Here is an 18,746-nt window from a genome sequence, read left to right as displayed (position 1 = left end):
TGACAGGCAGGGATACTCACCACTATACTAACGAGGAAAGGAGCAGGGCCTCTTGCTCCAGCCTGCTCTGCCGCACTACCTATGGCCTCTGCACCCCACAGCCGCCCCGAGCAACAGCCCCGCTTCCGCTTCCTCACTTGGCCTTCCAACACCCCTGGGCTGCACGCGCCCACAGCCCTCTCCTACTTCTACCACCCTTGCTCTGACCACGAGGCCTTGGGGGCGCTACTCACCTCCCCTCTTCCCACACTTGCCCTCCTCACCACCTTCTCCCTCCTCTCACAACCCTTCCTTCCTGCCCTCCCCTTTCCTCACATGCCACGCCCTCAGCCACGGCAGCCCTTGGCCTTCCAAGCGCTTCAGCTTCTCAGGCCCGCACAGCCTTCCTTTCCTTTCCGCGCCCGCTGCACCCACCTTCCAAGCACAGCGCTTTCCAGGAGGGAAGGAGCTGCTCATGGACTCTGGCACCCAGGAAGGAAGGAAGGAAGGAGTCCCCCTGCTCGCCTTCCCACCCGTCCGCTCCACTCCCAAGCCCAAGCCCAAGCCAGGGACAGCTGCTGGCCCTCTGTGCACTCGGGCGCAAGCAGGCTGCCGCTCTGAAGATCCCTCACTAAAAAAGCCATGCCGTGACTCGGATTCGAACCGAGGTTGCTGCGGCCACAGCACAGAGTACTAACCACTATACGACCACGGCCGGGACGCAAGCTCAGCCGCACCTGAGCCGTGAAGGCTCAGCTCTGCGCTCGCACAAAGGCCGCCTCCCTCACCTAGGCCGGGGGATACTTCTCAAGTCTCCCTGGGACTCTCACACTCCACACCATTCCCAAAGGAGAAGAAGACCGGAGACCGGCCTGCTGCCGCTCCGCTTTTCTCTCTCCGTCGCCACCCTCATGCTCCTCGTGCCCTCGGCCACAGTCTGCCCCTTTGTCGCTCTGCAGCGTGCGCTCCACGGGCGTGTCTTGCCGTCAGGCTACGGCAAGGGCAAGCCGGAGCCGGTGGCTTTGCAGGCTCCTTGTCTCTCTGCGGGTAAGAATCACCCTGCCGGGGCGGGAGTGCTGCTTGCCGTGCGGGGCAGGCGGCATCTCTCTGCCTCCGGGCAAAAAGGGGAGGGTGGCGCTCTCCCCGTCGGGGAATCGAACCCCGGTCTCCCGCGTGACAGGCGGGGATACTCACCACTATACTAACGAGGAAAGGAGCAGGGCCTCTTGCTCCAGCCTGCTCTGCCGCACTACCTATGGCCTCTGCACCCCACAGCCGCCCCGAGCAACAGCCCCGCTTCCGCTTCCTCACTTGGCCTTCCAACACCCCTGGGCTGCACGCGCCCACAGCACTCTCCTACTTCTACCACCCTTGCTCTGACCACGAGGCCTTGGGGGCGCTACTCACCTCCCCTCTTCCCACACTTGCCCTCCTCACCACCTTCTCCCTCCTCTCACAACCCTTCCTTCCTGCCCTCCCCTTTCCTCACATGCCACGCCCTCAGCCACGGCAGCCCTTGGCCTTCCAAGCGCTTCAGCTTCTCAGGCCCGCACAGCCTTCCTTTCCTTTCCGCGCCCGCTGCACCCACCTTCCAAGCACAGCGCTTTCCAGGAGGGAAGGAGCTGCTCATGGACTCTGGCACCCAGGAAGGAAGGAAGGAAGGAGTCCCCCTGCTCGCCTTCCCACCCGTCCGCTCCACTCCCAAGCCCAAGCCCAAGCCAGGGACAGCTGCTGGCCCTCTGTGCACTCGGGCGCAAGCAGGCTGCCGCTCTGAAGATCCCTCACTAAAAAAGCCATGCCGTGACTCGGATTCGAACCGAGGTTGCTGCGGCCACAGCACAGAGTACTAACCACTATACGACCACGGCCGGGACGCAAGCTCAGCCGCACCTGAGCCGTGAAGGCTCAGCTCTGCGCTCGCACAAAGGCCGCCTCCCTCACCTAGGCCGGGGGATACTTCTCAAGTCTCCCTGGGACTCTCACACTCCACACCATTCCCAAAGGAGAAGAAGACCGGAGACCGGCCTGCTGCCGCTCCGCTTTTCTCTCTCCGTCGCCACCCTCATGCTCCTCGTGCCCTCGGCCACAGTCTGCCCCTTTGTCGCTCTGCAGCGTGCGCTCCACGGGCGTGTCTTGCCGTCAGGCTACGGCAAGGGCAAGCCGGAGCCGGTGGCTTTGCAGGCTCCTTGTCTCTCTGCGGGTAAGAATCACCCTGCCGGGGCGGGAGTGCTGCTTGCCGTGCGGGGCAGGCGGCATCTCTCTGCCTCCGGGCAAAAAGGGGAGGGTGGCGCTCTCCCCGTCGGGGAATCGAACCCCGGTCTCCCGCGTGACAGGCGGGGATACTCACCACTATACTAACGAGGAAAGGAGCAGGGCCTCTTGCTCCAGCCTGCTCTGCCGCACTACCTATGGCCTCTGCACCCCACAGCCGCCCCGAGCAACAGCCCCGCTTCCGCTTCCTCACTTGGCCTTCCAACACCCCTGGGCTGCACGCGCCCACAGCCCTCTCCTACTTCTACCACCCTTGCTCTGACCACGAGGCCTTGGGGGCGCTACTCACCTCCTCTCCCACCTCCCCTCTTCCCACACTTGCCCTCCTCACCACCTTCTCCCTCCTCTCACAACCCTTCCTTCCTGCCCTCCCCTTTCCTCACATGCCACGCCCTCAGCCACGGCAGCCCTTGGCCTTCCAAGCGCTTCAGCTTCTCAGGCCCGCACAGCCTTCCTTTCCTTTCCGCGCCCGCTGCACCCACCTTCCAAGCACAGCGCTTTCCAGGAGGGAAGGAGCTGCTCATGGACTCTGGCACCCAGGAAGGAAGGAAGGAAGGAGTCCCCCTGCTCGCCTTGCCACCCGTCCGCTCCACTCCCAAGCCCAAGCCCAAGCCAGGGACAGCTGCTGGCCCTCTGTGCACTCGGGCGCAAGCAGGCTGCCGCTCTGAAGATCCCTCACTAAAAAAGCCATGCCGTGACTCGGATTCGAACCGAGGTTGCTGCGGCCACAGCACAGAGTACTAACCACTATACGACCACGGCCGGGACGCAAGCTCAGCCGCACCTGAGCCGTGAAGGCTCAGCTCTGCGCTCGCACAAAGGCCGCCTCCCTCACCTAGGCCGGGGGATACTTCTCAAGTCTCCCTGGGACTCTCACACTCCACACCATTCCCAAAGGAGAAGAAGACCGGAGACCGGCCTGCTGCCGCTCCGCTTTTCTCTCTCCGTCGCCACCCTCATGCTCCTCGTGCCCTCGGCCACAGTCTGCCCCTTTGTCGCTCTGCAGCGTGCGCTCCACGGGCGTGTCTTGCCGTCAGGCTACGGCAAGGGCAAGCCGGAGCCGGTGGCTTTGCAGGCTCCTTGTCTCTCTGCGGGTAAGAATCACCCTGCCGGGGCGGGAGTGCTGCTTGCCGTGCGGGGCAGGCGGCATCTCTCTGCCTCCGGGCAAAAAGGGGAGGGTGGCGCTCTCCCCGTCGGGGAATCGAACCCCGGTCTCCCGCGTGACAGGCGGGGATACTCACCACTATACTAACGAGGAAAGGAGCAGGGCCTCTTGCTCCAGCCTGCTCTGCCGCACTACCTATGGCCTCTGCACCCCACAGCCGCCCCGAGCAACAGCCCCGCTTCCGCTTCCTCACTTGGCCTTCCAACACCCCTGGGCTGCACGCGCCCACAGCCCTCTCCTACTTCTACCACCCTTGCTCTGACCACGAGGCCTTGGGGGCGCTACTCACCTCCCCTCTTCCCACACTTGCCCTCCTCACCACCTTCTCCCTCCTCTCACAACCCTTCCTTCCTGCCCTCCCCTTTCCTCACATGCCACGCCCTCAGCCACGGCAGCCCTTGGCCTTCCAAGCGCTTCAGCTTCTCAGGCCCGCACAGCCTTCCTTTCCTTTCCGCGCCCGCTGCACCCACCTTCCAAGCACAGCGCTTTCCAGGAGGGAAGGAGCTGCTCATGGACTCTGGCACCCGGGAAGGAAGGAAGGAGTCCCCCTGCTCGCCTTGCCACCCGTCCGCTCCACTCCCAAGCCCAAGCCCAAGCCAGGGACAGCTGCTGGCCCTCTGTGCACTCGGGCGCAAGCAGGCTGCCGCTCTGAAGATCCCTCACTAAAAAAGCCATGCCGTGACTCGGATTCGAACCGAGGTTGCTGCGGCCACAGCACAGAGTACTAACCACTATACGACCACGGCCGGGACGCAAGCTCAGCCGCACCTGAGCCGTGAAGGCTCAGCTCTGCGCTCGCACAAAGGCCGCCTCCCTCACCTAGGCCGGGGGATACTTCTCAAGTCTCCCTGGGACTCTCACACTCCACACCATTCCCAAAGGAGAAGAAGACCGGAGACCGGCCTGCTGCCGCTCCGCTTTTCTCTCTCCGTCGCCACCCTCATGCTCCTCGTGCCCTCGGCCACAGTCTGCCCCTTTGTCGCTCTGCAGCGTGCGCTCCACGGGCGTGTCTTGCCGTCAGGCTACGGCAAGGGCAAGCCGGAGCCGGTGGCTTTGCAGGCTCCTTGTCTCTCTGCGGGTAAGAATCACCCTGCCGGGGCGGGAGTGCTGCTTGCCGTGCGGGGCAGGCGGCATCTCTCTGCCTCCGGGCAAAAAGGGGAGGGTGGCGCTCTCCCCGTCGGGGAATCGAACCCCGGTCTCCCGCGTGACAGGCGGGGATACTCACCACTATACTAACGAGGAAAGGAGCAGGGCCTCTTGCTCCAGCCTGCTCTGCCGCACTACCTATGGCCTCTGCACCCCACAGCCGCCCCGAGCAACAGCCCCGCTTCCGCTTCCTCACTTGGCCTTCCAACACCCCTGGGCTGCACGCGCCCACAGCCCTCTCCTACTTCTACCACCCTTGCTCTGACCACGAGGCCTTGGGGGCGCTACTCACCTCCCCTCTTCCCACACTTGCCCTCCTCACCACCTTCTCCCTCCTCTCACAACCCTTCCTTCCTGCCCTCCCCTTTCCTCACATGCCACGCCCTCAGCCACGGCAGCCCTTGGCCTTCCAAGCGCTTCAGCTTCTCAGGCCCGCACAGCCTTCCTTTCCTTTCCGCGCCCGCTGCACCCACCTTCCAAGCACAGCGCTTTCCAGGAGGGAAGGAGCTGCTCATGGACTCTGGCACCCAGGAAGGAAGGAAGGAAGGAGTCCCCCTGCTCGCCTTGCCACCCGTCCGCTCCACTCCCAAGCCCAAGCCCAAGCCAGGGACAGCTGCTGGCCCTCTGTGCACTCGGGCGCAAGCAGGCTGCCGCTCTGAAGATCCCTCACTAAAAAAGCCATGCCGTGACTCGGATTCGAACCGAGGTTGCTGCGGCCACAGCACAGAGTACTAACCACTATACGACCACGGCCGGGACGCAAGCTCAGCCGCACCTGAGCCGTGAAGGCTCAGCTCTGCGCTCGCACAAAGGCCGCCTCCCTCACCTAGGCCGGGGGATACTTCTCAAGTCTCCCTGGGACTCTCACACTCCACACCATTCCCAAAGGAGAAGAAGACCGGAGACCGGCCTGCTGCCGCTCCGCTTTTCTCTCTCCGTCGCCACCCTCATGCTCCTCGTGCCCTCGGCCACAGTCTGCCCCTTTGTCGCTCTGCAGCGTGCGCTCCACGGGCGTGTCTTGCCGTCAGGCTACGGCAAGGGCAAGCCGGAGCCGGTGGCTTTGCAGGCTCCTTGTCTCTCTGCGGGTAAGAATCACCCTGCCGGGGCGGGAGTGCTGCTTGCCGTGCGGGGCAGGCGGCATCTCTCTGCCTCCGGGCAAAAAGGGGAGGGTGGCGCTCTCCCCGTCGGGGAATCGAACCCCGGTCTCCCGCGTGACAGGCGGGGATACTCACCACTATACTAACGAGGAAAGGAGCAGGGCCTCTTGCTCCAGCCTGCTCTGCCGCACTACCTATGGCCTCTGCACCCCACAGCCGCCCCGAGCAACAGCCCCGCTTCCGCTTCCTCACTTGGCCTTCCAACACCCCTGGGCTGCACGCGCCCACAGCCCTCTCCTACTTCTACCACCCTTGCTCTGACCACGAGGCCTTGGGGGCGCTACTCACCTCCTCTCCCACCTCCCCTCTTCCCACACTTGCCCTCCTCACCACCTTCTCCCTCCTCTCACAACCCTTCCTTCCTGCCCTCCCCTTTCCTCACATGCCACGCCCTCAGCCACGGCAGCCCTTGGCCTTCCAAGCGCTTCAGCTTCTCAGGCCCGCACAGCCTTCCTTTCCTTTCCGCGCCCGCTGCACCCACCTTCCAAGCACAGCGCTTTCCAGGAGGGAAGGAGCTGCTCATGGACTCTGGCACCCAGGAAGGAAGGAGTCCCCCTGCTCGCCTTGCCACCCGTCCGCTCCACTCCCAAGCCCAAGCCCAAGCCAGGGACAGCTGCTGGCCCTCTGTGCACTCGGGCGCAAGCAGGCTGCCGCTCTGAAGATCCCTCACTAAAAAAGCCATGCCGTGACTCGGATTCGAACCGAGGTTGCTGCGGCCACAGCACAGAGTACTAACCACTATACGACCACGGCCGGGACGCAAGCTCAGCCGCACCTGAGCCGTGAAGGCTCAGCTCTGCGCTCGCACAAAGGCCGCCTCCCTCACCTAGGCCGGGGGATACTTCTCAAGTCTCCCTGGGACTCTCACACTCCACACCATTCCCAAAGGAGAAGAAGACCGGAGACCGGCCTGCTGCCGCTCCGCTTTTCTCTCTCCGTCGCCACCCTCATGCTCCTCGTGCCCTCGGCCACAGTCTGCCCCTTTGTCGCTCTGCAGCGTGCGCTCCACGGGCGTGTCTTGCCGTCAGGCTACGGCAAGGGCAAGCCGGAGCCGGTGGCTTTGCAGGCTCCTTGTCTCTCTGCGGGTAAGAATCACCCTGCCGGGGCGGGAGTGCTGCTTGCCGTGCGGGGCAGGCGGCATCTCTCTGCCTCCGGGCAAAAAGGGGAGGGTGGCGCTCTCCCCGTCGGGGAATCGAACCCCGGTCTCCCGCGTGACAGGCGGGGATACTCACCACTATACTAACGAGGAAAGGAGCAGGGCCTCTTGCTCCAGCCTGCTCTGCCGCACTACCTATGGCCTCTGCACCCCACAGCCGCCCCGAGCAACAGCCCCGCTTCCGCTTCCTCACTTGGCCTTCCAACACCCCTGGGCTGCACGCGCCCACAGCCCTCTCCTACTTCTACCACCCTTGCTCTGACCACGAGGCCTTGGGGGCGCTACTCACCTCCCCTCTTCCCACACTTGCCCTCCTCACCACCTTCTCCCTCCTCTCACAACCCTTCCTTCCTGCCCTCCCCTTTCCTCACATGCCACGCCCTCAGCCACGGCAGCCCTTGGCCTTCCAAGCGCTTCAGCTTCTCAGGCCCGCACAGCCTTCCTTTCCTTTCCGCGCCCGCTGCACCCACCTTCCAAGCACAGCGCTTTCCAGGAGGGAAGGAGCTGCTCATGGACTCTGGCACCCAGGAAGGAAGGAAGGAAGGAGTCCCCCTGCTCGCCTTGCCACCCGTCCGCTCCACTCCCAAGCCCAAGCCCAAGCCAGGGACAGCTGCTGGCCCTCTGTGCACTCGGGCGCAAGCAGGCTGCCGCTCTGAAGATCCCTCACTAAAAAAGCCATGCCGTGACTCGGATTCGAACCGAGGTTGCTGCGGCCACAGCACAGAGTACTAACCACTATACGACCACGGCCGGGACGCAAGCTCAGCCGCACCTGAGCCGTGAAGGCTCAGCTCTGCGCTCGCACAAAGGCCGCCTCCCTCACCTAGGCCGGGGGATACTTCTCAAGTCTCCCTGGGACTCTCACACTCCACACCATTCCCAAAGGAGAAGAAGACCGGAGACCGGCCTGCTGCCGCTCCGCTTTTCTCTCTCCGTCGCCACCCTCATGCTCCTCGTGCCCTCGGCCACAGTCTGCCCCTTTGTCGCTCTGCAGCGTGCGCTCCACGGGCGTGTCTTGCCGTCAGGCTACGGCAAGGGCAAGCCGGAGCCGGTGGCTTTGCAGGCTCCTTGTCTCTCTGCGGGTAAGAATCACCCTGCCGGGGCGGGAGTGCTGCTTGCCGTGCGGGGCAGGCGGCATCTCTCTGCCTCCGGGCAAAAAGGGGAGGGTGGCGCTCTCCCCGTCGGGGAATCGAACCCCGGTCTCCCGCGTGACAGGCGGGGATACTCACCACTATACTAACGAGGAAAGGAGCAGGGCCTCTTGCTCCAGCCTGCTCTGCCGCACTACCTATGGCCTCTGCACCCCACAGCCGCCCCGAGCAACAGCCCCGCTTCCGCTTCCTCACTTGGCCTTCCAACACCCCTGGGCTGCACGCGCCCACAGCCCTCTCCTACTTCTACCACCCTTGCTCTGACCACGAGGCCTTGGGGGCGCTACTCACCTCCTCTCCCACCTCCCCTCTTCCCACACTTGCCCTCCTCACCACCTTCTCCCTCCTCTCACAACCCTTCCTTCCTGCCCTCCCCTTTCCTCACATGCCACGCCCTCAGCCACGGCAGCCCTTGGCCTTCCAAGCGCTTCAGCTTCTCAGGCCCGCACAGCCTTCCTTTCCTTTCCGCGCCCGCTGCACCCACCTTCCAAGCACAGCGCTTTCCAGGAGGGAAGGAGCTGCTCATGGACTCTGGCACCCAGGAAGGAAGGAGTCCCCCTGCTCGCCTTGCCACCCGTCCGCTCCACTCCCAAGCCCAAGCCCAAGCCAGGGACAGCTGCTGGCCCTCTGTGCACTCGGGCGCAAGCAGGCTGCCGCTCTGAAGATCCCTCACTAAAAAAGCCATGCCGTGACTCGGATTCGAACCGAGGTTGCTGCGGCCACAGCACAGAGTACTAACCACTATACGACCACGGCCGGGACGCAAGCTCAGCCGCACCTGAGCCGTGAAGGCTCAGCTCTGCGCTCGCACAAAGGCCGCCTCCCTCACCTAGGCCGGGGGATACTTCTCAAGTCTCCCTGGGACTCTCACACTCCACACCATTCCCAAAGGAGAAGAAGACCGGAGACCGGCCTGCTGCCGCTCCGCTTTTCTCTCTCCGTCGCCACCCTCATGCTCCTCGTGCCCTCGGCCACAGTCTGCCCCTTTGTCGCTCTGCAGCGTGCGCTCCACGGGCGTGTCTTGCCGTCAGGCTACGGCAAGGGCAAGCCGGAGCCGGTGGCTTTGCAGGCTCCTTGTCTCTCTGCGGGTAAGAATCACCCTGCCGGGGCGGGAGTGCTGCTTGCCGTGCGGGGCAGGCGGCATCTCTCTGCCTCCGGGCAAAAAGGGGAGGGTGGCGCTCTCCCCGTCGGGGAATCGAACCCCGGTCTCCCGCGTGACAGGCGGGGATACTCACCACTATACTAACGAGGAAAGGAGCAGGGCCTCTTGCTCCAGCCTGCTCTGCCGCACTACCTATGGCCTCTGCACCCCACAGCCGCCCCGAGCAACAGCCCCGCTTCCGCTTCCTCACTTGGCCTTCCAACACCCCTGGGCTGCACGCGCCCACAGCCCTCTCCTACTTCTACCACCCTTGCTCTGACCACGAGGCCTTGGGGGCGCTACTCACCTCCCCTCTTCCCACACTTGCCCTCCTCACCACCTTCTCCCTCCTCTCACAACCCTTCCTTCCTGCCCTCCCCTTTCCTCACATGCCACGCCCTCAGCCACGGCAGCCCTTGGCCTTCCAAGCGCTTCAGCTTCTCAGGCCCGCACAGCCTTCCTTTCCTTTCCGCGCCCGCTGCACCCACCTTCCAAGCACAGCGCTTTCCAGGAGGGAAGGAGCTGCTCATGGACTCTGGCACCCAGGAAGGAAGGAAGGAAGGAGTCCCCCTGCTCGCCTTGCCACCCGTCCGCTCCACTCCCAAGCCCAAGCCCAAGCCAGGGACAGCTGCTGGCCCTCTGTGCACTCGGGCGCAAGCAGGCTGCCGCTCTGAAGATCCCTCACTAAAAAAGCCATGCCGTGACTCGGATTCGAACCGAGGTTGCTGCGGCCACAGCACAGAGTACTAACCACTATACGACCACGGCCGGGACGCAAGCTCAGCCGCACCTGAGCCGTGAAGGCTCAGCTCTGCGCTCGCACAAAGGCCGCCTCCCTCACCTAGGCCGGGGGATACTTCTCAAGTCTCCCTGGGACTCTCACACTCCACACCATTCCCAAAGGAGAAGAAGACCGGAGACCGGCCTGCTGCCGCTCCGCTTTTCTCTCTCCGTCGCCACCCTCATGCTCCTCGTGCCCTCGGCCACAGTCTGCCCCTTTGTCGCTCTGCAGCGTGCGCTCCACGGGCGTGTCTTGCCGTCAGGCTACGGCAAGGGCAAGCCGGAGCCGGTGGCTTTGCAGGCTCCTTGTCTCTCTGCGGGTAAGAATCACCCTGCCGGGGCGGGAGTGCTGCTTGCCGTGCGGGGCAGGCGGCATCTCTCTGCCTCCGGGCAAAAAGGGGAGGGTGGCGCTCTCCCCGTCGGGGAATCGAACCCCGGTCTCCCGCGTGACAGGCGGGGATACTCACCACTATACTAACGAGGAAAGGAGCAGGGCCTCTTGCTCCAGCCTGCTCTGCCGCACTACCTATGGCCTCTGCACCCCACAGCCGCCCCGAGCAACAGCCCCGCTTCCGCTTCCTCACTTGGCCTTCCAACACCCCTGGGCTGCACGCGCCCACAGCCCTCTCCTACTTCTACCACCCTTGCTCTGACCACGAGGCCTTGGGGGCGCTACTCACCTCCTCTCCCACCTCCCCTCTTCCCACACTTGCCCTCCTCACCACCTTCTCCCTCCTCTCACAACCCTTCCTTCCTGCCCTCCCCTTTCCTCACATGCCACGCCCTCAGCCACGGCAGCCCTTGGCCTTCCAAGCGCTTCAGCTTCTCAGGCCCGCACAGCCTTCCTTTCCTTTCCGCGCCCGCTGCACCCACCTTCCAAGCACAGCGCTTTCCAGGAGGGAAGGAGCTGCTCATGGACTCTGGCACCCAGGAAGGAAGGAAGGAAGGAGTCCCCCTGCTCGCCTTGCCACCCGTCCGCTCCACTCCCAAGCCCAAGCCCAAGCCAGGGACAGCTGCTGGCCCTCTGTGCACTCGGGCGCAAGCAGGCTGCCGCTCTGAAGATCCCTCACTAAAAAAGCCATGCCGTGACTCGGATTCGAACCGAGGTTGCTGCGGCCACAGCACAGAGTACTAACCACTATACGACCACGGCCGGGACGCAAGCTCAGCCGCACCTGAGCCGTGAAGGCTCAGCTCTGCGCTCGCACAAAGGCCGCCTCCCTCACCTAGGCCGGGGGATACTTCTCAAGTCTCCCTGGGACTCTCACACTCCACACCATTCCCAAAGGAGAAGAAGACCGGAGACCGACCTGCTGCCGCTCCGCTTTTCTCTCTCCGTCGCCACCCTCATGCTCCTCGTGCCCTCGGCCACAGTCTGCCCCTTTGTCGCTCTGCAGCGTGCGCTCCACGGGCGTGTCTTGCCGTCAGGCTACGGCAAGGGCAAGCCGGAGCCGGTGGCTTTGCAGGCTCCTTGTCTCTCTGCGGGTAAGAATCACCCTGCCGGGGCGGGAGTGCTGCTTGCCGTGCGGGGCAGGCGGCATCTCTCTGCCTCCGGGCAAAAAGGGGAGGGTGGCGCTCTCCCCGTCGGGGAATCGAACCCCGGTCTCCCGCGTGACAGGCGGGGATACTCACCACTATACTAACGAGGAAAGGAGCAGGGCCTCTTGCTCCAGCCTGCTCTGCCGCACTACCTATGGCCTCTGCACCCCACAGCCGCCCCGAGCAACAGCCCCGCTTCCGCTTCCTCACTTGGCCTTCCAACACCCCTGGGCTGCACGCGCCCACAGCCCTCTCCTACTTCTACCACCCTTGCTCTGACCACGAGGCCTTGGGGGCGCTACTCACCTCCCCTCTTCCCACACTTGCCCTCCTCACCACCTTCTCCCTCCTCTCACAACCCTTCCTTCCTGCCCTCCCCTTTCCTCACATGCCACGCCCTCAGCCACGGCAGCCCTTGGCCTTCCAAGCGCTTCAGCTTCTCAGGCCCGCACAGCCTTCCTTTCCTTTCCGCGCCCGCTGCACCCACCTTCCAAGCACAGCGCTTTCCAGGAGGGAAGGAGCTGCTCATGGACTCTGGCACCCAGGAAGGAAGGAAGGAAGGAGTCCCCCTGCTCGCCTTGCCACCCGTCCGCTCCACTCCCAAGCCCAAGCCCAAGCCAGGGACAGCTGCTGGCCCTCTGTGCACTCGGGCGCAAGCAGGCTGCCGCTCTGAAGATCCCTCACTAAAAAAGCCATGCCGTGACTCGGATTCGAACCGAGGTTGCTGCGGCCACAGCACAGAGTACTAACCACTATACGACCACGGCCGGGACGCAAGCTCAGCCGCACCTGAGCCGTGAAGGCTCAGCTCTGCGCTCGCACAAAGGCCGCCTCCCTCACCTAGGCCGGGGGATACTTCTCAAGTCTCCCTGGGACTCTCACACTCCACACCATTCCCAAAGGAGAAGAAGACCGGAGACCGGCCTGCTGCCGCTCCGCTTTTCTCTCTCCGTCGCCACCCTCATGCTCCTCGTGCCCTCGGCCACAGTCTGCCCCTTTGTCGCTCTGCAGCGTGCGCTCCACGGGCGTGTCTTGCCGTCAGGCTACGGCAAGGGCAAGCCGGAGCCGGTGGCTTTGCAGGCTCCTTGTCTCTCTGCGGGTAAGAATCACCCTGCCGGGGCGGGAGTGCTGCTTGCCGTGCGGGGCAGGCGGCATCTCTCTGCCTCCGGGCAAAAAGGGGAGGGTGGCGCTCTCCCCGTCGGGGAATCGAACCCCGGTCTCCCGCGTGACAGGCGGGGATACTCACCACTATACTAACGAGGAAAGGAGCAGGGCCTCTTGCTCCAGCCTGCTCTGCCGCACTACCTATGGCCTCTGCACCCCACAGCCGCCCCGAGCAACAGCCCCGCTTCCGCTTCCTCACTTGGCCTTCCAACACCCCTGGGCTGCACGCGCCCACAGCCCTCTCCTACTTCTACCACCCTTGCTCTGACCACGAGGCCTTGGGGGCGCTACTCACCTCCTCTCCCACCTCCCCTCTTCCCACACTTGCCCTCCTCACCACCTTCTCCCTCCTCTCACAACCCTTCCTTCCTGCCCTCCCCTTTCCTCACATGCCACGCCCTCAGCCACGGCAGCCCTTGGCCTTCCAAGCGCTTCAGCTTCTCAGGCCCGCACAGCCTTCCTTTCCTTTCCGCGCCCGCTGCACCCACCTTCCAAGCACAGCGCTTTCCAGGAGGGAAGGAGCTGCTCATGGACTCTGGCACCCAGGAAGGAAGGAGTCCCCCTGCTCGCCTTGCCACCCGTCCGCTCCACTCCCAAGCCCAAGCCCAAGCCAGGGACAGCTGCTGGCCCTCTGTGCACTCGGGCGCAAGCAGGCTGCCGCTCTGAAGATCCCTCACTAAAAAAGCCATGCCGTGACTCGGATTCGAACCGAGGTTGCTGCGGCCACAGCACAGAGTACTAACCACTATACGACCACGGCCGGGACGCAAGCTCAGCCGCACCTGAGCCGTGAAGGCTCAGCTCTGCGCTCGCACAAAGGCCGCCTCCCTCACCTAGGCCGGGGGATACTTCTCAAGTCTCCCTGGGACTCTCACACTCCACACCATTCCCAAAGGAGAAGAAGACCGGAGACCGGCCTGCTGCCGCTCCGCTTTTCTCTCTCCGTCGCCACCCTCATGCTCCTCGTGCCCTCGGCCACAGTCTGCCCCTTTGTCGCTCTGCAGCGTGCGCTCCACGGGCGTGTCTTGCCGTCAGGCTACGGCAAGGGCAAGCCGGAGCCGGTGGCTTTGCAGGCTCCTTGTCTCTCTGCGGGTAAGAATCACCCTGCCGGGGCGGGAGTGCTGCTTGCCGTGCGGGGCAGGCGGCATCTCTCTGCCTCCGGGCAAAAAGGGGAGGGTGGCGCTCTCCCCGTCGGGGAATCGAACCCCGGTCTCCCGCGTGACAGGCGGGGATACTCACCACTATACTAACGAGGAAAGGAGCAGGGCCTCTTGCTCCAGCCTGCTCTGCCGCACTACCTATGGCCTCTGCACCCCACAGCCGCCCCGAGCAACAGCCCCGCTTCCGCTTCCTCACTTGGCCTTCCAACACCCCTGGGCTGCACGCGCCCACAGCCCTCTCCTACTTCTACCACCCTTGCTCTGACCACGAGGCCTTGGGGGCGCTACTCACCTCCCCTCTTCCCACACTTGCCCTCCTCACCACCTTCTCCCTCCTCTCACAACCCTTCCTTCCTGCCCTCCCCTTTCCTCACATGCCACGCCCTCAGCCACGGCAGCCCTTGGCCTTCCAAGCGCTTCAGCTTCTCAGGCCCGCACAGCCTTCCTTTCCTTTCCGCGCCCGCTGCACCCACCTTCCAAGCACAGCGCTTTCCAGGAGGGAAGGAGCTGCTCATGGACTCTGGCACCCAGGAAGGAAGGAAGGAAGGAGTCCCCCTGCTCGCCTTGCCACCCGTCCGCTCCACTCCCAAGCCCAAGCCCAAGCCAGGGACAGCTGCTGGCCCTCTGTGCACTCGGGCGCAAGCAGGCTGCCGCTCTGAAGATCCCTCACTAAAAAAGCCATGCCGTGACTCGGATTCGAACCGAGGTTGCTGCGGCCACAGCACAGAGTACTAACCACTATACGACCACGGCCGGGACGCAAGCTCAGCCGCACCTGAGCCGTGAAGGCTCAGCTCTGCGCTCGCACAAAGGCCGCCTCCCTCACCTAGGCCGGGGGATACTTCTCAAGTCTCCCTGGGACTCTCACACTCCACACCATTCCCAAAGGAGAAGAAGACCGGAGACCGGCCTGCTGCCGCTCCGCTTTTCTCTCTCCGTCGCCACCCTCATGCTCCTCGTGCCCTCGGCCACAGTCTGCCCCTTTGTCGCTCTGCAGCGTGCGCTCCACGGGCGTGTCTTGCCGTCAGGCTACGGCAAGGGCAAGCCGGAGCCGGTGGCTTTGCAGGCTCCTTGTCTCTCTGCGGGTAAGAATCACCCTGCCGGGGCGGGAGTGCTGCTTGCCGTGCGGGGCAGGCGGCATCTCTCTGCCTCCGGGCAAAAAGGGGAGGGTGGCGCTCTCCCCGTCGGGGAATCGAACCCCGGTCTCCCGCGTGACAGGCGGGGATACTCACCACTATACTAACGAGGAAAGGAGCAGGGCCTCTTGCTCCAGCCTGCTCTGCCGCACTACCTATGGCCTCTGCACCCCACAGCCGCCCCGAGCAACAGCCCCGCTTCCGCTTCCTCACTTGGCCTTCCAACACCCCTGGGCTGCACGCGCCCACAGCCCTCTCCTACTTCTACCACCCTTGCTCTGACCACGAGGCCTTGGGGGCGCTACTCACCTCCTCTCCCACCTCCCCTCTTCCCACACTTGCCCTCCTCACCACCTTCTCCCTCCTCTCACAACCCTTCCTTCCTGCCCTCCCCTTTCCTCACATGCCACGCCCTCAGCCACGGCAGCCCTTGGCCTTCCAAGCGCTTCAGCTTCTCAGGCCCGCACAGCCTTCCTTTCCTTTCCGCGCCCGCTGCACCCACCTTCCAAGCACAGCGCTTTCCAGGAGGGAAGGAGCTGCTCATGGACTCTGGCACCCAGGAAGGAAGGAGTCCCCCTGCTCGCCTTGCCACCCGTCCGCTCCACTCCCAAGCCCAAGCCCAAGCCAGGGACAGCTGCTGGCCCTCTGTGCACTCGGGCGCAAGCAGGCTGCCGCTCTGAAGATCCCTCACTAAAAAAGCCATGCCGTGACTCGGATTCGAACCGAGGTTGCTGCGGCCACAGCACAGAGTACTAACCACTATACGACCACGGCCGGGACGCAAGCTCAGCCGCACCTGAGCCGTGAAGGCTCAGCTCTGCGCTCGCACAAAGGCCGCCTCCCTCACCTAGGCCGGGGGATACTTCTCAAGTCTCCCTGGGACTCTCACACTCCACACCATTCCCAAAGGAGAAGAAGACCGGAGACCGGCCTGCTGCCGCTCCGCTTTTCTCTCTCCGTCGCCACCCTCATGCTCCTCGTGCCCTCGGCCACAGTCTGCCCCTTTGTCGCTCTGCAGCGTGCGCTCCACGGGCGTGTCTTGCCGTCAGGCTACGGCAAGGGCAAGCCGGAGCCGGTGGCTTTGCAGGCTCCTTGTCTCTCTGCGGGTAAGAATCACCCTGCCGGGGCGGGAGTGCTGCTTGCCGTGCGGGGCAGGCGGCATCTCTCTGCCTCCGGGCAAAAAGGGGAGGGTGGCGCTCTCCCCGTCGGGGAATCGAACCCCGGTCTCCCGCGTGACAGGCGGGGATACTCACCACTATACTAACGAGGAAAGGAGCAGGGCCTCTTGCTCCAGCCTGCTCTGCCGCACTACCTATGGCCTCTGCACCCCACAGCCGCCCCGAGCAACAGCCCCGCTTCCGCTTCCTCACTTGGCCTTCCAACACCCCTGGGCTGCACGCGCCCACAGCCCTCTCCTACTTCTACCACCCTTGCTCTGACCACGAGGCCTTGGGGGCGCTACTCACCTCCCCTCTTCCCACACTTGCCCTCCTCACCACCTTCTCCCTCCTCTCACAACCCTTCCTTCCTGCCCTCCCCTTTCCTCACATGCCACGCCCTCAGCCACGGCAGCCCTTGGCCTTCCAAGCGCTTCAGCTTCTCAGGCCCGCACAGCCTTCCTTTCCTTTCCGCGCCCGCTGCACCCACCTTCCAAGCACAGCGCTTTCCAGGAGGGAAGGAGCTGCTCATGGACTCTGGCACCCAGGAAGGAAGGAAGGAAGGAGTCCCCCTGCTCGCCTTGCCACCCGTCCGCTCCACTCCCAAGCCCAAGCCCAAGCCAGGGACAGCTGCTGGCCCTCTGTGCACTCGGGCGCAAGCAGGCTGCCGCTCTGAAGATCCCTCACTAAAAAAGCCATGCCGTGACTCGGATTCGAACCGAGGTTGCTGCGGCCACAGCACAGAGTACTAACCACTATACGACCACGGCCGGGACGCAAGCTCAGCCGCACCTGAGCCGTGAAGGCTCAGCTCTGCGCTCGCACAAAGGCCGCCTCCCTCACCTAGGCCGGGGGATACTTCTCAAGTCTCCCTGGGACTCTCACACTCCACACCATTCCCAAAGGAGAAGAAGACCGGAGACCGGCCTGCTGCCGCTCCGCTTTTCTCTCTCCGTCGCCACCCTCATGCTCCTCGTGCCCTCGGCCACAGTCTGCCCCTTTGTCGCTCTGCAGCGTGCGCTCCACGGGCGTGTCTTGCCGTCAGGCTACGGCAAGGGCAAGCCGGAGCCGGTGGCTTTGCAGGCTCCTTGTCTCTCTGCGGGTAAGAATCACCCTGCCGGGGCGGGAGTGCTGCTTGCCGTGCGGGGCAGGCGGCATCTCTCTGCCTCCGGGCAAAAAGGGGAGGGTGGCGCTCTCCCCGTCGGGGAATCGAACCCCGGTCTCCCGCGTGACAGGCGGGGATACTCACCACTATACTAACGAGGAAAGGAGCAGGGCCTCTTGCTCCAGCCTGCTCTGCCGCACTACCTATGGCCTCTGCACCCCACAGCCGCCCCGAGCAACAGCCCCGCTTCCGCTTCCTCACTTGGCCTTCCAACACCCCTGGGCTGCACGCGCCCACAGCCCTCTCCTACTTCTACCACCCTTGCTCTGACCACGAGGCCTTGGGGGCGCTACTCACCTCCTCTCCCACCTCCCCTCTTCCCACACTTGCCCTCCTCACCACCTTCTCCCTCCTCTCACAACCCTTCCTTCCTGCCCTCCCCTTTCCTCACATGCCACGCCCTCAGCCACGGCAGCCCTTGGCCTTCCAAGCGCTTCAGCTTCTCAGGCCCGCACAGCCTTCCTTTCCTTTCCGCGCCCGCTGCACCCACCTTCCAAGCACAGCGCTTTCCAGGAGGGAAGGAGCTGCTCATGGACTCTGGCACCCAGGAAGGAAGGAGTCCCCCTGCTCGCCTTGCCACCCGTCCGCTCCACTCCCAAGCCCAAGCCCAAGCCAGGGACAGCTGCTGGCCCTCTGTGCACTCGGGCGCAAGCAGGCTGCCGCTCTGAAGATCCCTCACTAAAAAAGCCATGCCGTGACTCGGATTCGAACCGAGGTTGCTGCGGCCACAGCACAGAGTACTAACCACTATACGACCACGGCCGGGACGCAAGCTCAGCCGCACCTGAGCCGTGAAGGCTCAGCTCTGCGCTCGCACAAAGGCCGCCTCCCTCACCTAGGCCGGGGGATACTTCTCAAGTCTCCCTGGGACTCTCACACTCCACACCATTCCCAAAGGAGAAGAAGACCGGAGACCGACCTGCTGCCGCTCCGCTTTTCTCTCTCCGTCGCCACCCTCATGCTCCTCGTGCCCTCGGCCACAGTCTGCCCCTTTGTCGCTCTGCAGCGTGCGCTCCACGGGCGTGTCTTGCCGTCAGGCTACGGCAAGGGCAAGCCGGAGCCGGTGGCTTTGCAGGCTCCTTGTCTCTCTGCGGGTAAGAATCACCCTGCCGGGGCGGGAGTGCTGCTTGCCGTGCGGGGCAGGCGGCATCTCTCTGCCTCCGGGCAAAAAGGGGAGGGTGGCGCTCTCCCTGTCGGGGAATCGAACCCCGGTCTCCCGCGTGACAGGCGGGGATACTCACCACTATACTAACGAGGAAAGGAGCAGGGCCTCTTGCTCCAGCCTGCTCTGCCGCACTACCTATGGCCTCTGCACCCCACAGCCGCCCCGAGCAACAGCCCCGCTTCCGCTTCCTCACTTGGCCTTCCAACACCCCTGGGCTGCACGCGCCCACAGCCCTCTCCTACTTCTACCACCCTTGCTCTGACCACGAGGCCTTGGGGGCGCTACTCACCTCCCCTCTTCCCACACTTGCCCTC

The 18,746-nt window shown here is 64.3% G+C and overlaps 7 non-coding genes across 7 annotated transcripts; all 7 read right to left on the bottom strand.

The window, feature by feature from the left end:
* Positions 1 to 1,118: 1,118 nt before the first annotated feature.
* Positions 1,119 to 1,190, bottom strand: TRNAD-GUC (transfer RNA aspartic acid (anticodon GUC)). Its single transcript has one exon. It is a non-coding gene; the product is annotated as a tRNA-Asp (tRNA).
* Positions 1,191 to 2,271: 1,081 nt separating this feature from the next.
* Positions 2,272 to 2,343, bottom strand: TRNAD-GUC (transfer RNA aspartic acid (anticodon GUC)). The gene has a single exon. It is a non-coding gene; the product is annotated as a tRNA-Asp (tRNA).
* Positions 2,344 to 3,436: 1,093 nt separating this feature from the next.
* TRNAD-GUC (transfer RNA aspartic acid (anticodon GUC)) lies at positions 3,437 to 3,508 on the bottom strand. The gene has a single exon. It is a non-coding gene; the product is annotated as a tRNA-Asp (tRNA).
* A 1,077-nt stretch (positions 3,509 to 4,585) lies between these two features.
* TRNAD-GUC (transfer RNA aspartic acid (anticodon GUC)) lies at positions 4,586 to 4,657 on the bottom strand. The gene has a single exon. It is a non-coding gene; the product is annotated as a tRNA-Asp (tRNA).
* A 1,081-nt stretch (positions 4,658 to 5,738) lies between these two features.
* Positions 5,739 to 5,810, bottom strand: TRNAD-GUC (transfer RNA aspartic acid (anticodon GUC)). Its single transcript has one exon. It is a non-coding gene; the product is annotated as a tRNA-Asp (tRNA).
* A 1,085-nt stretch (positions 5,811 to 6,895) lies between these two features.
* On the bottom strand, positions 6,896 to 6,967 carry TRNAD-GUC (transfer RNA aspartic acid (anticodon GUC)). Its single transcript has one exon. It is a non-coding gene; the product is annotated as a tRNA-Asp (tRNA).
* Positions 6,968 to 8,048: 1,081 nt separating this feature from the next.
* Positions 8,049 to 8,120, bottom strand: TRNAD-GUC (transfer RNA aspartic acid (anticodon GUC)). Its single transcript has one exon. It is a non-coding gene; the product is annotated as a tRNA-Asp (tRNA).
* Positions 8,121 to 18,746: the final 10,626 nt, after the last annotated feature.

This window comes from Pelodiscus sinensis, chromosome 26 (assembly GCF_052426305.1).
Source record: "Pelodiscus sinensis isolate ZL-2025 chromosome 26, ASM5242630v1, whole genome shotgun sequence".
NCBI classification, from domain to species: domain Eukaryota; kingdom Metazoa; phylum Chordata; order Testudines; family Trionychidae; genus Pelodiscus; species Pelodiscus sinensis.
This window is presented reverse-complemented; position numbering and strand designations above follow the sequence as displayed.